The sequence below is a fragment of the Schistocerca gregaria genome, chromosome 5, assembly GCF_023897955.1.
Source record: "Schistocerca gregaria isolate iqSchGreg1 chromosome 5, iqSchGreg1.2, whole genome shotgun sequence".
Taxonomy (NCBI): Eukaryota; Metazoa; Arthropoda; class Insecta; order Orthoptera; family Acrididae; genus Schistocerca; species Schistocerca gregaria.
This window is the reverse complement of record NC_064924.1, coordinates 554,642,325-554,659,941: the sequence shown is the minus strand read 5'-3', so window position 1 is coordinate 554,659,941 and position 17,617 is coordinate 554,642,325. Positions and strand designations below refer to the sequence as shown.

Below are 17,617 nucleotides of genomic sequence, written 5' to 3'. Positions count from 1 at the left end.
TGAAAGCTTCCTGCTTTTCTTGAAACTGGAGATACAAAAAGCAAGGAAGCAAAGCTCCACGTTCTGGTCCTAATGGAAAATTGGAACATGCAAACCGCTTTGTCATTCTCTACCATTGGCGTCATGGCATGCTGTCTGGACGGACACGGAATCGGCACATCATTCTCCCGGCCGTTGACGGCTTTCTCGACGGTGGCGCCGCTATTTCTCACTCAAGTAGTTCCTCAACTCGTCCCACGAGGCTGAGTGCAACCTTCCAGAACTCCCACCGAGGAAAAAATGCCTGGCAGTACCCATAATCGAGCACTGGTTCCCCCGGCGGAGCCGCCATACACGCTGACTACTGACGGAGGCGAGCGGAATGGAGATACAGCCTTTCTTTGTTGCCGATGACACTAATCTTGTTGTTATTCCATATATAGACTTACCACTTGAGGAAGTTTAGACGCTGTTTTGTCTTCAGGTATTTCGCTAATGGGGTATCCTAAACAACGCGCAAAATATCGTTGGACCAGGCGGAATCCATTCAGCACACCAAACTCTTCAAACGAAGTTTCTCGCGCTATGAAACAATTCCAAACAGCAGAGGCGCTTACCATTCATACGTCTTTTCCAACAAACAATAAAATAGCCACTCCATAGATATTCCAATATGTAGTGAGATTATCTGAGACGGGCATTTTTCAGAGGCCGGTAGCAAAACGCACATCAATGTGTGGATGGGAATAACCGACCAGTTAAAACCGATACCGGTATTTTAGTTATGAATAACCGGTATTTTACGTTATATTTTTGGTCTCATGTATAACAAGCTTTTTCATTCTTTATTAATAACCGGGTAAAACGTCCGACGTATCAATTTGCCATAACTGCGGTGCTCACATGTACTGTATACCATCGCTACAGTGACCCTCAATTACTTCTGGAGAAATTGCCTGAATATAGAAAATTTTATAATGAAATTGGACTCTCATAAACTGCAGATTATAATGAAATTGGGCTCTCATAAGGTAAACGCAATTTATTTCACCTCCGTTACGTACTTTTTCAATCATTATAGACATTAATCCATCCAAAATCCGAGACGAAGTAAAAATTGCCATGAAAGCTGTGCAGTGACGAAACTTGAAAGTGACCCAGATCTAAAGACTTAGTTTGCAGTTGAATTAAGATGACAATGCTACTCATTTAATGAAATGCACATATTGCACAAATATTTTGACATGTTCTTAATTATTCGTAAACACATTCTGTTATTGTTTCCACGCTCTTGGAATATGGTCTAAAAGTTATGGGTAACTGCCAGGCCTCTTCTATTAGAGAGTGCTGTTCCAAGAATGACCTCTGACTACTGTGGGTGACTGTATTTTCTTCATCGCTGAGATTCGGCAGGTTGATCAATTTCGCGTTGTCCACAACTGCTGCAGGAGCATCAGCTTCAGAATCGTTTTCATCACGAAAGCCATTACATTACGTTCACTATTGAGTTTTGCTAAAAATGCATCCCGTATAACATCTTCCATTGGTAACAATGTCATTCCTACGTGTTTTTTTCACTCAAATGTACTTCACATTCGGCGACAAAATAGTTACACGATGCGTAATCCAGTGTCACAGTGACCCTTCAAAAAATGTCTCTGTCAAATTAATTAAACAACAGTGTCTCACAACTTCGAAAAGCGTCACTCAATTCTGAATTTATATTGGCGGCAGTGGCGCATAAGCTTTATGGTCAAGGGTGACCCTGATGTACATTTGTAGTATTAAATAAAACTTTTTTAACAAGTAATTTTTAATAGCAAAATTTCCATTGCTTTGCATCATTGGTTTATTATAGAAATTGGCAAAGCTATCAGCTCTATTTTTAATAACAACGCCTACAGTAGCGAACATACGACATAAGAATCGGTACAGCAGTGTAGAAACAATAATGTACCTGTTGCCGTGTGGCGTGATCTATAAAACGGTACGACTGCACGTGCATTACGTAAGACTTGCCCCCACCTGGTCAGTACAATAGTTTCTTGCTGTCTTCCTTTTATATCACTTGGACTACAGAATGGCACCATCCACAGTTTGGAAATATTTTACGAAGTGCAGTAGCACTGAAGTAAAATGCTGCATTTGCCTTAAAATATTGAAAACGGTAGGAGGCACAAACTTGCGACTTCATATAAGCTCGTTATATCAAAATCACGTCCACAATTTTCCTTGAAACAGCAGATAAATTTGATTGACATACTTTTATTGACGTGCCATAAACCTAGGGCAATAACTGAACCCTTAATTTTGTGGGTGCTTCAGCGTGGAAAACTGATGCCATGCCAAAGTAACGATGCAGGGAAGTCATCAGTTTGTCAACTTCGTAATCTTTGCTTGAGAGGGTGAGATCGATCTCTGTCGTATCCACAGTCCCATATCGGTCGTGATGATCTACTCCTTCATTTTCACTAGAATTCTTGAATCTTTTTTTCTAAGTCTACTATTAATACCAACAAAAACGAAAATATTTATTTCGGCAACCAGTTATTTTGAGCAGTTTTAACAGTCAGGTTAAGCTGGAGACGACAAGAACCGGTATTTCAGCTCTAACCGCCATTCCTACAATGATGATACCAATACTTCTTAGCCTACAATCGGGAGAATTTGCAGTCACGAGTGTAAAACTGAAATATGCTTAGATATCGTACGAACTTCAGCGTTTTCATATTATAAATCCACTAAAGTTGGGCCTTCCTACCAGATACGGCCAAATAGTATTGACGTAATTAAAAAGACAAAAATTTTAGTTCCAAAAGATAACTGTCTATTACATGTATACAGATATACGGATTCTGGAAACATCCCCCAGGCTGTGGCTAAGCCATGTCTCCGCAGTATCCTTTCTTTCAGGATTGCTAGCTCTGCAAGGTTCGCAGGAGAGCTTCTGTAAAGTTCCAAGAATACTGGCAGAAGTAGAGCTATGAGGACAGGGCGTGAGTCGTGCTTCGGTAGCTCAGATGGTAGAGCACTTGCCCGCGAAAGGCAAAGGTCCCGAGTTCGAGTCTTGGTTGGGCACACAGTTTTAATCTGCCAGGAAGTTTCATATAAGGAGTGAAATATCCGCCATGTCAACCAAGTGCGTTGCTAGCAGTGCCATCTTTCTGTCGGTGTGCTAGTTGCCAGCATGAAACGGCATTATGAGTATTATGGTGTACGTTAGGCCGTTTCCGGACTTTTATCGGGACATATATGAAACAAGACATTTTTACGATTCGTCTGCACCCACATTACTTTCACTGCAAACAAGATATTTATTGAATTTCATGCTCTGGTAAACGTAAATTTGAGCCAGAGCAATCACCTGGGTTTGGCCATCTGAACCTGCATACAGGATCAAATCATATTTTGTCACTAATATTTACTTCCGTCTAGTTACTTCCCCACATTGCAACCAAATATGTAAATGGAAGGGGAACATGAGTAATGTTGGAAACTAGAGTCAGCCCTGAAGGCATGTTCAGAAGCCCTAAATAGCCAAAGTCAGTGCTCGCGGTTAACAGTTCAGGGTTCGAATCCAGTGTAGCACTTATTTTCATCTATCACGAGATATTCATTACACTGCAGATTCGATATTTCTGAGCGAATAGCACAGGTATCAGTTCATTCATTCCATTCATAATGATGCAATGAATATAACTCTAAAAGCTTGAAGAGATTTCGGGACTGCAGCCGGTAGTCGGAAACGTCACTGCACGGTATTTCAGTTGGACACCTGACAGTATCTTCAGGTGGGCCATCGAAGACTGAAGATGACTGACAGGTGTCCAGCTGAAATATCGTGGAGTGACGTTACCGACTACCGACTGCAGTCCCGAAATTTCTTCCAAAATTTAATTCGCCGGGGAAATATTAAATTTCATGTAACTCTGAATATTTAGTATTGCTATCCAGTTTTGAAGGATTGCCGTGCATAGGGCTACACTGTCTAGCCGCAGTTCTCAGTTAAAAGTGATTACGGTAGATAACGATAGTACAGAAACTGCTAAACATGAAGACTAACTTCATTGCTACAGTATTTTATCAGACATAATACTTTTAGGGGTTGCATGTCAGTATTACAGTCTAACATGAAAGGTACATGCCTTACCGATTTTACTGTAGCGGTACCTACGTAGTTTGAGAAGGGGTAGAACTTGCGTAAACCGACAGTAAAATCATTGCACCACGCGAAATGACACTCAAGTCCTTTGGAATACTGCCCTAACATGCGAACCATTAGCGTGAAGTCAGATGTAAAAGCAATAAAAGACGTTATTTATTAATCCCGCATGATAAGCATCTTCTTTATCCATTGCGACCTGTAGTTAGAATAACATAGGAATTGTTTGCTGACTACTAGAATATTGCTTTACTTACAGAGTATTAAATGTCCTTGCGATGAGGTTGTTTTCATACGCACACCATGCTTAACAACAGATGAATACCGCAGAAACAAATGCACATGCAAGGACCGTGACGAACGTTATTACCAGAGATTCATTTTACATGGTTTTTGCCACCGTCTATGCTTAGATACAACTGAGGTGTACAAATTTTATATCGAAGCTGAATTCTATAAAAAATACACTAAATGAAACGAAAATGTAGCAAGACAATAAAAGTAATATTTCATCAACGAGGAATAGCATAACTTTTTTATGAAATTGAAGTGGGGAAATCTGCGACAGAACTACTGAAGATCACGTAGTCATTTATTGTATGTCTATTCTGTTCAGCATACAGTTGTAAATGAATTTTGCCATATCAGTCAATTATATTCTCTGAAAGAAGTTGGTAGACCATGATGTTGCTTAATCTCAGGATAATGGGTTTGAGCACCAGGGTATTTTTTTTCCCTTAATATCAACGTCTTTTCTAGACGTTAAGCACCAAAAAATAGTTACCTTATTTTTATTGGGAAAGAGCTCTGGAAAACGTAACATAAATCAAATATTTTGTAGCAAAAAAAAAACTCATGTTCTTACATGTACAGGAAAGAGGATGCTAAAGGATTAAGCAGGATTCGAACCTGCGGCTGTAGCAGTCGCTTGGTTCTGGACTGAAGCGCCGTTCCGAGTTCTAGGCGGTGATAGTCTGTACCAGGACTATGCATCCTGTCATAAATCAGCATTGTGGGCAGTAACATTCTTGAAATGGACTCTCCTGTCCAGGGTACTGACTTGAATCCAGTGGGATGTCTCAGAACGCCGACTTGACTCCAGAGTCCAACAACACTACCTTCTCTGGTTTTGTCCGTTGAGGAAGCATGGTCAGCATTCCTCCACAGACAATTCAGTCCCCATCAAATTTCAAGTCGTCATTAAAGTGAAGTACAGACACACCCCACATTAATGTTTACTAACAGGTGTCCTTATATTTCCGATCAGAAAGTGTTCGAAGACCACCAATCGTCGCATCTGTTACGAAATTCATGTGACTTAAATATGTTCTTAAATCTCGTAGAAGAGATCTACTGTCAAAAGTATAATAAATGTGATTAGTAATAATATATATGAAGCAAGTGCCGGCCGAAGTGGCCGATCGGTTCTAGGCGCTTGGGTCTGGAACCGCGCGACCGCTACGGTCGCAGGAACCTGCCTCGGGCATGGATGTGTGTGATGTCCTTAGGTTAGTTAGGTTTAAGTAGTTCTAAGTTCTAAGGGACTGATCACCTCAGATGTTAAGTCCCATAGCGCTCAGAGCCATTTGAACCATCTTTTATGTAGCATGTAATTGAAGGAAGTTACTCTAATAAATGTAATATGAAATAAGCGTCGTTGTGACGTGTTTGTATTTTTCAACCGCGCACTTTGAATTTCAGAATAAGCGTTTCCTTATTCACATTGATTTCGTCACAATTCTGCAACAGTAAGGAATACTACTGTTCCACTTACTGTCAGATGGAGGGAACTCACTGTAGAATCCGGAATGCATGCAGAGCGGCTTCTGATCTTACAGCAAGAAAACTGTTTCCACATCAGTCCACTGAAACTATCCCCTCTCCTCCCATCCCTTCAGCATTATGCCTACCAAGCATACGTATCTTCGTCTGCTTATTGTTGCTCTTTGAACTTCTCGGCATTTGGTCTGTACAGGAGCTGCATAGATAGGTTCTGACGTCGAAGATACGTTTCTCGTAAGTTGCATACATTCTACAGGTGACCATTTGGATTCAGAACAACTCGTTTAAAATCCCTTTATGAATATGAGCTAGTTATAAATCGGTTTGTCAGACTATCAGTCTATTGCTGCTTTGTCTAACACAGTAATGTCACAACTTGCAAAATACGTTCCAATTTTGCACACACTTGAGTCTGTTACATCTGATATTACAGAATTCTGAGAAAGAACAAATTAAATTAAATTGTTTACAACCTAGTGTGATAGCGGAGATCTTGTAGAGCGTTTCAAAATTCTTTGTCTAATCGATCCGGCAATTGACCTGCTGATCAGAAAATTGATCCCAATTTTTTTAACATATGCTGCACTCATATATTTCGTAAAAATAACTGCATAGGATGCTACATAAATGGGTAAATTAAGTCGTTATTAGCCACACTTTAAGACTTTGTAGTCGTAAAAATAAGTGCGTAAACAACGCAGACAGTCAGTGAACAGAGTTGACAAATTGCTTGTTCAGACGTGCCAATACTGATGATTATAATTTACGAATGACTTATGCAAAAACTCATTAAGTATAAACTGACAAAAATTTGCAAAGGAAACTACGTCTGAGCCTACATCGAAGTAACTAACATTTTTAAAAAAATTGCGCTGAAATGGAGCACTGCGCTCCAGCATTTATGTTGGCGTTCAGTGTACTGTAAACGCAGCAGTGTAAGACATTAAGTGTCGAGTTTTCGGGAAGATTTTCTGCAATCCTGGGTATTACGGCTGGTCTGTTGACAGCAGAGATACATATACAAGATGCCAGATAAGATATTTGGGGAATAATTTTGCAAATTTTTTATGTTGCCTTTGCAAGAACAGAAGCACAAGAAATATTGTAAAATCCGCAGGTAATGTGAAGGGTGGAATTATTCTGAATATGTGCTCGTCTTCTTATGAAGTATTGCAAACTCCTGCTATTTCAGAGATTACTGCAGTCTTCTTCCTTTTATTTTTTTTATTTTTTTTTTTTTTTTGTGCCATGTTCCGCATCTATGACGGGTCGGCATGGTTTACTGTTGGATTTGGAATGGTTAATGTGAGGGTTGATAGCATGCCCCGTAACCCCCTTCTTCTTCGTCCCGGTGAGGCAGTATGTGTATCCCATAGCCGAGCGTGGGAAACCGTCTAAAAAACACATACAGGCTGGCCCGCACTCCGGCCCTCTTCCTTAATACGCCGGCGTACGTCTCCATCCTGGAAGCGGCTATCCGGGTGGATTTGGAGACTGGTGCAATTCATTGTGTAAAGTCTATAGCCAATAATTAGTAAGCAATCTTTAATAAAGTAAATACAGATAGAAAGTTTTTGCCTAACTGTACCTGCTATGCGCAGATTCTATGCTCCCGTATCAAAGTTCTTCGTCCAGGTAATACAGAGATTTCTGGGACAGACGTCATCACACGTACTGCCTTATGAAAAATTTCATCCATTACATTACTGCCTGCCCGTAATTACGTAATGAGCTAAAGTCATTTCTTGGTGTTATTTTCTTTCTGAATCGGAGTGTCTCTGGTGGGCTTTGTAGATATAGTCAATTAGAATTACGCAGGATATTAGAAGGAAAACGAATGGTTTTCACGGAGCGAAGTCAGTATTGGTACTAACCGAACGCAGTCTTATGAAAATGATGAAACTAAACAAGACTGTCTGCTTCTAGGACTTATTTACGTTAACGCTAATGTTGTTGGCCATGCAGTAGGTATATGGAGTGGACAGGATTTTTGTCGTTAGTATACATTGTTTCACAGGTCGTGTGGCAGTTTTAAAAATTTATTTTTAGGGTTTTAGGTCTCTACCGATGCAGCTATCTACATACAATTTTGAATCTTTAGTACTGTAATGACACATTCCGACGCAGAGACATACAATATCTTAAAGGCTGCGCTGAAGATTAAATTGAGAGGGATGTAGAATATAATCTCTGTAATGTTCATATTGGGTTCTCTTTTGTTTCATCCTCCAAGAAGGAGTTAGGATACACTTTAGATTGTTATCTTGTAGGGGTTGGACGTAATTTTTGGTGTGTGCGGAAAGGAAGCCATCTTGTTAGTATTTATGGTTTGTGCGACGAGCAGAGCAAGTCTTATTGTCTTGTGAAAAAAAAAATGGTGAGAAGTATCGAAGTTTTACGAGGATTATGTAAGGCGACGTAGCATTGAATTCCTTGGTTTCCACCGTCTTCGTGAAGTAAACCGAGGAAGATTCACACGGCCAACAAAGAGAAGAACATCGGTGGCGACTAATGAATTAATATTGTGGCAGAAGGACTAATTCTACGTCTGAGTTGAGAACTGATTAAATCAACAATGACGTAGAATTCAAAAATGTAGTTAATCGGAACTGTAAATTATATTACAGGCAAATTTCATACAGCACTGAATTTGTCCGCATTCAAGCCGGTCAGTACAGTCCGTAAAAAACCGTCAAAAATTCTAAAGTTGCAGTTCCATATCCATAATTTTTTCTCTTTTCAAAAAATCAATAAATTTAATTTTTTTATTTATTTCGCCAAAGTACTTAATTCTTGCAATTTCTTAGCATGTTTTTTAGCTGTTGTAAATCGGTCGGATGGAACATTTTTGTTTAACGCATAGGGATCTAACTAGTTAGAAGGAATGTTTAGGAATAGACAGTACTTGATCTTGCTTTAGGTCAACTAATAAAAGAAAAAAGGTAGAGTAAAATAAGGTTTGGCTGCAGGTGTTTCTCCTACGACGTATTTCAGTTTACATCTTTAGTTGCAACCATTATACCTCAGCGAAGTTACTAAAAAATGTGTAAAAGCAGGGCAAATACGCGTGATATAGTTTAGCGCAAAATGTCAGCAACAGTATTTTACCAGCAGTACGTTGTGGTCAGTCCATAGATATTCCTTCTCGATGGTAAGTGTTTGCCTTTTGGTACTTTGTCTCGGAATGTGACCCAGCAGGTCCGCTTGTTACAACGTGCGAAATTTGGGCTAAAATTGGCTTTGAGCACAAAGGCACTTAACAGCTGAGGTCATCAGTCCCTAGAGCTTAGATCTACTTAAACCTAACTAACCTAAGGACATCACACACATCCATGCCCAAGGCAGGTTTCGAACCTCCGACCGTAGCAGTCGCGTGGTTCCGGACTGAAACGCCTATAACCTCTCGGCCACACCGGCCGGCCGAAATTTGAGTCTAAGCTGTTCTGATGTCCTAAGTTCCTGATCGACGTATGTAACTAATAGATGTAGAGTATTGGTACAGCATCTTTTGATCCTAGACTTTGTCTGAATGTTACAGTAGGACGCTGTCTGTGTACTTTAACTCGGGAATTCCATGGCTGGACGAAGATATGAGACCTGTGAGTCGAGTGTCTGAGATATTCCGGCACCTCACACTGTTTCATAAAGGTGACTGTTATTTATTTGGTGAAACATTTTCCTGTTGATGGGTGACTCGAGTTTCGTGTTAGACAGGATTTCCCGATAACTGGGTGACAGATGGAAAGAGAACGATTCCGTACTAACCCCAGTGGGACAGGCACTGGGATGTTCAAATGCACCCTGGGGTTCAGTGCATCGAAAATGTGTCATTTTTAAAATATAGCTGAGATATCGTTTCATTAGAATTCTACGTATGCCTTCTTCGGAATTCTACATATGCACAGAACAATATTTGCTTAAAAATCATCAAAATTAAGTTTTTTGATGACATTTTACAATGCACACAGCGTCGTGTGTAAACTAATTAGAGGCTGTTGTCATCACTTTCAGGGCTTAACGTTGCATCGACGGGAACACCACTTACGTAACGTCTCTGAAACATTAAAAAAGATTTATCGTCATAATTACGTAACAGATTCGTCATCTGTCATGACATAAAGGCGCTTAGTGCAGTGATCCTCAGAACTCTTCGATTACATAACAGAGCCTACTACTGTTTCCAATATTCCGAGTTATGATACTTTTCTTTTGTGTGGATAAAGAAATGGGAAGTGATAATTTATGAGTAGCGTCAAATTTGTACAGGCCAATATCATAGTGCTTTTCTGCGAGCGAAAGTGAGGAGTGCGCGCGCGCACGTCCTGTGTGTGTGTGTGTGTGTGTGTGTGTGTGTGTGTGTGTGTGTGTGTCTTGAATGGAATATTCTTTGTCGCCTGAGTTGCCGCAGCTTCTGGCAGAAGTTCGCCTTAGTCGAAGCCAGAAACTTCACTGATTTGTATGGAACTAGCTTCCCCACACTATTTTCCATACGAACAATAGATCTGTACGTCGAAAATTACTTCAAATGCAAAGGCGCCAGACCCTTAAAGGTTAAGTCTTACAGTATGCATTTAATTAGTAATTTAAGCTCTTGTGATGCTGTTAAAGAGAAAAATTAGGAAATTCATCTGCAGTCGAACTCACCTGGAAAATGCCACGCAGTGGTTCTTTTTACATGTTCCTGGCGGCATCGGCTAGGCATGGCTGTTATAGCTGAAACAACGGATTTTTTTTCAACGGCGGTTTAACCCGAGTGTTAAACAGCTCACTATAACCGGTTTCTGAAATAACAATTTTCGTTTTTTATTCCTATTATTTCCTGTAATAAACGTAGAAATCGAAAAAAAACATTGAATAATTTTGACTTCCTCAATTTCAAGACACACAGAATCAAAATATTAAATTAAATAGGCAGATTAAAAACACTTACTCCATCAATCGTTCGCTGCTTTTCTCGAAATGGATAAGTGGTTGAATACTACAAAAAATCACTAGTAATCCATTGATTATCGTTTTTCGAAACTGCTCGAAAATCACGTTGTAATACCACTATTTGGGCATTACGAATAGTGGTAAAGGGTGAAAACTGAGGCTGAAGAACTCCATTGTTCATGTTAATTAGTCTTATCTTCAAAAGCTACAAGCAGATGAAGGTATATTATGAAGACACAGGCAGCAGATCAGCTATTTTTATTGTAAACTACGAATGAGTTGTTAAGTTTTAATTTTTCTCCTTACGTGATGTCACCAGTTTATCGTGGGTCCTCCCATTCTAATTCTTTTAAAGCAAATCAGGCATTATACCTCCTTAATACTGCGCTATGGAAAATTCGAGTACTTCCAAAGTAGGGATTGTGCCACACTGTAGTAGAACTGAAGTCCGACAACAACAGCGAGAAAGTGCCAGATAGTGCAAGTCACGCACACTGCTTATATACACGTACCATCCAATGGGTCACGCCACACAGGTACACGTACATTATTATCTCAACCATGCGGTGCCTATTCTTATGCCATGTGTTTGTTGCTCGTTTCTGTCGGCATTGTTATTAAAACAGTACTGATCGCTTCCCCCATTTTTTATAATGATGCAATGTTTGAAAGCAATTGAAATTTTACAAATAAAACTTTCTCGGTTACTAAAACAGATTTAGTTAAAAATAAAGAAAATTGAGACTGCTGCTAAGGGTAACTGAGATTTAGGTTTTTTCCCCGGTTATTAGTAAAAAAACTATTATAACCGAGGCAAAACTAATATCGAAAAATTTCGGTTATCCAGAATTAAAATACGGGTATCGATTGTAACTCGTCGGTTTTTCCAACCTTAACATCCACCTACTCTCGTCCAGGTCACAGCAAGCTCCTGTCTTGCATCTTGTCACGAACAGAATGATGCATGTCGTATTACAAATTACCGATCATTAATAAGGTTTGTCGGTCTACAGTTCATCTCCTTTATTAGCATTTATTTACTTCTGCTGTTAATTACACCTTCGTTGAGTAATATTTCACTTGATACGAGATTCACACATTTTGCACTTCCAGTCAAGAAGACGGGTGTATGATAAGTATTTTTAGGATTATTTTTGCGTATTTGTTTTCAAGATTTGTCGTGCCGCCATTCAGTTGATACAGTGAAACAATTCAAATGTCTAGAAGGCAAACCACGCTGAAATTGAGCTTTTCTCTCTTAGTCCTGCTGGAAGGTCACACTGCTTTACAAAATGTGGCAGTGTGTGTAGTGCATTTCCTTTGCGTTATTTCAGTTTGAAAATCAGTTCACGAACCAGTTTTCAAGGAAGAGACAGTTTAAAGTAGTTTGTAGTTGATCTGCATTGACAGTATTAGCAGAGATTATAATGCCACTGAATACCAGGTAAAATAATTGTACACATCAAACTTTTAAGCTTTGGTTTTTTTTATCCTGATGCATTACCTGTTGATTTATGTGATCTTAACAAATATGAATGACATGCATGTAGAATAAATTTAGGGACGTTTTGTGGCATTTTAGCATTGTAAATTTCAGTTTTGATTCTATTGTCACTGGCACCCTGTTACCAGCCGTGATTAGCTGGTTTCGTCATGAACTGTTATTGGTGCGTGCTTATGAATTAAATGTGCTCAAGTGCGTGGCACGGTTGCTTGCACCCTTGCTGTATTAATCTCGGGAAAATATGGTCATAAAGTTAAAAATAAAAGCAAACCAGCAAAAATTGCGGTAATATATTCTACGGCCTCTCTCAATATCACTAACATTCACCCACCACATAGTCCACAACATGGGCAGAAAGTAAAACTGTTAAAGTTGTGCTAAAATTTGAAGTTAACATTCTTCACTGGTTTATACGCGGTAGGTTAAACTAAGGCGGTCTTGTAAACTGACACACGTCCCGGAGAGCGGCGTGCTGACCACTTGCCTCTCCACAGCCGCATTCAGTGTCGCCTGGCGTGTTCGGTCGCAGTTTAGTTCAGGTTAAACCAAGAACTCGAATAAGGGAGGGTGGCTTGTGCCTAACAAAAATAGTGGATAAGGTGACCAACCTCATAAAAATTAAAAATGATCTGCTCTCTAGCAATTTAGGCGCGAACGAAACGATAATTGTAGAACTAACACGCTTCTCTCTTTATATGCTAAAATAGTGCGCAAATAAGATGGAAAATTAACTATGCCTTTTTCTGTAAATATAAGATATAATTTTAAATGCAGTATAGCTTAATCTATATGGCAGGCACTGCACGTTTGAGTGCCCTCTAATTGAAGCAAGAAAGTTGGGTGACTCTGCAGACGTGGCTCATTGCGCGTCACTTTCAGCCACTTTTCTTTCCAATGACGGAAGTCCGTGTAGCTCAACAGCAAGGCATTTCTCGTCGAGTCGTAGAATTCACCGAAAGTGCTTTCATAGTAGCTGTAACTGTTAATTTGGATACCAGCAGAAGAAACTGCTACGCGCAGGGAAAACAGACATGACATTATTGTATTCTGTATCGTAATTAAAGCGCGGCCTATTTGTATACTATGCCCTACTTTCCTCACACACACACACACACACACACACACACACACACACACACACACACACACACACACACACACACAAAATGGTAACCACGCTTGATCTCGTGATAACGAGACAGAAGTTTTGCTGTCGCAATAGGGAACATATCCGATAATTGCAGATATTAAAAATTTCCTTTGATTGCATGTTGTGAATGGAATATGTAGTCTTGTGACTGTGTTATCAAATGGTTCAAACGGCTCTGAGCACTATGGGACTTAACAGTTGTGGTCATCAGTCCCCTAGAACTTAGAACTACTTAAACCTAAATAACCTAAGGACATCACACACATCCATGCCCCAGGCAGGATTCGAACCTGCGACAGTAGCAGTCACGCGGTTCCGGACTGCGCGCCTAGAACCGCGAGACCACCGCGGCCGGCGTGTGACTGTGTTACTTGCCAAACAGTTGGACTGTTGAAGGCTATATATAAAATGATAGTAATGTCATAATTAGTTTCGTTGAATTTCCATGTGCCCCGTAAAAGTCGACAATTGAACACTGCTCAAAGTGTTGAGAAGCTTACTAAATATATTTTACGAACTTTTCAAAATTTATCTTCTGCGCCAGAGTGGGGACGAAATTGACACTCATCAATGTCCTTGGCGATTTACCTTTAATGAGCATCAGCCGACGTCCTGAGGTATTTTTTAGTATGTATCGTTTCGTCTCCTACTGATAGAGAAACATAATGCGAGGCTGTGAAGGCGTTGTTATTTACGCCTGAACAAGCATGGGAAGTCGAACTGTTGTACGAAACTCCTCAGAGATGGTGTTATGAAACCACAAGAGTTGTACTGTTTCCGTTAGGTTGCACAAAGGCCCACAACATGTGCAGTTTCAGTCGTTATTTATGACAGCGATCATGACCGTGGCCGTAGGCAACGATCGCATGATGTCATTCCTAGGCAACGATCGCATGATGTCACTACCGACCGTTGCGTGGTTGAATATGCACTTTCAGCTTTGCTGAGCTTGCGTAAACAGGAAAACTCGACTACTATCCCCGTGCCGTGAGAAGTCCGCTGTCTGAGGGGCTGGGGCTACGGAAAGAGGAGGGCGCGTTGCGCAACACGAGTAGCGAGGTCCTAGCGGCAAACATCGGCCGCGTCATTGTTCGTGACGGAAGTGAGCCAGTGTTGGCAGTTTAGGTCGTGTCATCTGACAGTCCTAGCGTCGGCCGCGACGTGTGGTGGCCTGGGGATAGTACCCTTGTAAAGCCTCTGTGCATGTTTCTAGCGTTAGCAGAGAAAACGTGACGCAGTGAAACATGCCTTGGATCACGGCTTCATCAGCTTCAAATCCTACCAGCGAGCTGGGTTGGGTGTTTATGAACAATTTGCCTCTATCTTGATGTACTTCTTCTCTTCATATTGTTTCCCAGGTTTCGCCTCTAACTTGATCCAACCACCTTTCTTGGGTCGTCCTATTGGTCTTTCTCCCTGCACATTTGTATTCAAGAATTATTTTGACAAGCGGTTATTTCATCGTCTTCACGTGCCCAAAACATTTCAGCTGCGGAGTACACAGTCTCTCGGTCAGATCCACTTGCATCTCGCCTCTGACGTCTTCAGTCCTTATGTGAACTCTAGTCTTCTAAAAGGCTAACAGCAGTAAATGCATTGCTCATGCTTGTAACTTGCTCAAATACGCCTTCTTAATTACACAGCACTCCGAGCTGTAGGTCGAAATTGGTACTGGATACCTTTTAGCCGGCCGCGGTGGTCTCGCGGTTCTAGGCGCGCAGTCCGGAACCGTGCGACTGCTACGGTCGCAGGTTCGAATCCTGCCTCGGGCATGGATGTGTGTGATGTCCATAGGTTAGTTAGGTTTAAGTAGTTCTAAGTTCTAGGGGACTAATGACCACAGCAGTTGAGTCCCATAGTGCTCAGAGCCATTTGAACCATTTTTTTGATACCTTTTAAACATGGCAACATGGCCTGTTAGGCTCTCACAGGAACTCCCTAGTCCCACTTTCCTGTACTGCATCCCAGCTTGAAGCTCATAAAACTGAAACTAAGAAGGATGCAGATACAGACCGTGAATGGCTGTATTGTATGATGGTATTATTCAGTGAGTCAGTGGTAGTATTGCCGAACAGCGCATTCGAGGGACTCGGCCTTGATCACTGCACAGTCTAGGATTTTTATGTCCTTCATCATTTCACTGGCAGCGGCCTTGTCGCAGTGGTAACATCTGTGCCCGTCAGATCACCGACATCATACACTGTCTGGCTCAGATGGGAGACCGTCCGGGTCTGCCGAGCGCTCTTGCAAGCAGGGTGCACTCAGCCCTTGTGAGGCCACTTGAGGAGGTACTTGACCGAAAAGTAGCGACGCCAGTCACTAAAACAGAGCGGTCAGGTAAGCGGTGTGCTGACCAATGCCCCCTCATTATATGCATCCAGTGGCACCTGTCAGCAGTGGATGAGGCACCGTTGGGTCAGTACTATTGGGCCTTCCTAAGCCTCTTCGGATGGAGAGAGTTGTTGTGGTCGTCAATCCTGAGACAGGTTTGATGCAGCTCTCCATGCTACTCTATCTTGTGCAAGCTGCTTCATCTCCCAATACGTACAGCAGCCTACATCCTTCTGAATCTGCTTACTGTATTCACCTTGTGGTCTCCCTCTACAATTTTTACCCTCCACGCTGTGCCTCCAGTACGAAATTGGTGATCCCTTGATGCCTCAGAACATGTCCTACCAACCGATCCCTTCTTCTAGTCAAGTTGTGCCACAAACTTCTCTTCTCCCCAATCCTATTCAAACCTCCTCATTGGTTACGTGATCGACCTATCTAATCTTCAGCATTCTTCTGTAGCACCACATTTAGAAAGCTTCTATTCACTTCTTATCCAAGCCGGCCATTGTGACCGAGCGGTTCTAGGCGCTACAGTCTGGAACTGCACGACCGCTACGGTCGCAGGTTCGAATCCTGCCTCGGGCATGGGTGTGTGTGATGTCCTTAGGTTAGTTAGGTTTAAGTAGTTCTAAGTTCTAGGGGACTGATTACCTCAGATGTTAAGTCCCATAGTACTCAGAGCCTTCTTCTTGTCCAAACTATTTATCGTCCATGTTTCACTTCTGTACAAATACTTTCAGAAACGACTTCCTGACACTTAAATCTATACTCGATGTCAACAAACTTCTCTTCTTAAGAAACGCTTTCCTTGCCATTCCCAGTCTCCATTTTATATCCTCTCTGACTGTCATCAGTTATTTTGCTCCCCAAATAGCAAAACTGCTTTACTACTTTAAGTGTCTCATTTCCTAATCTAATTCCCTCAGCATCACCTGATTTAATTCGACTACATTCCATTATCCGCGTTTTGCATTTGTTGATGTTCATCTTATATCCTCCTTTCAAGACATTGTCAATTCCGTTCAACTGCTCTTCCAAGTTCTTTGCTGTCTCTGAGACAGAATTACAATGTCATCGGCAAACCTCAAAGTTTTTAATTCTTTTAATCCCTACTCCGAATTTATCTTTTGCGTCCTTTACTGCTTGCTCAATATACAGATTAAATAACATCGGGGAGAGGCTACAACCTTGTCTCACTCCATTCCCAACCACTGCTTCCCTTTCATGTCTCACGACTCTTGCCGGCCAGAGTGGCCGAGCGGTTCTAGGCGCTTCAGTCTGGAACCTCGCGACCGCTACGGTCGCAGATTCGAGTCCTGCCTCGGGCACGGATGTGTGTGATGTCCTTAGATTAGTTAGGTTTTAGTAGTTCTAAGTTGTAGGGACTGATAACCTAAGATGGTAATTCCCATAGTGCTCAGACCCATTTGAACCATTTTGTTGTCTACTACCGGGGGCTTGTTCCGACTTAGGTCTTTCAGTGTTCTTTCAATCTCTTGACGCAGTAGCAAATCTCCCATTTCTTCTTCACCTACATCCTCTTCCATTTCCATAATATTGTCCTCAAGAACATCGCCCTTGCATAGACCCTCTATATACTCCTTCCACCTTTCTGCTTTCCCTTCAGTGCTTAGAACTGGGTCACCATCGGAGCTGTGGATATTCATACAGGTGGTTCTCTTTTCTCCAAAGGTATCTTTTTTTTAATTTCGTGTAGGCAGTATCTATCTTACCCCTTGTGAGATAAGCCTCTACATCCTTAAATTTGTCCTCT

The 17,617-nt window shown here is 41.3% G+C and overlaps 1 protein-coding gene across 1 annotated transcript in view; it reads left to right on the top strand.

The window, feature by feature from the left end:
* LOC126271864 (F-box/LRR-repeat protein 14) overlaps positions 1 to 17,617 on the top strand; it is a 73,173-nt gene that overhangs the window by 36,184 nt on the left and 19,372 nt on the right. The window lies entirely within an intron of this gene.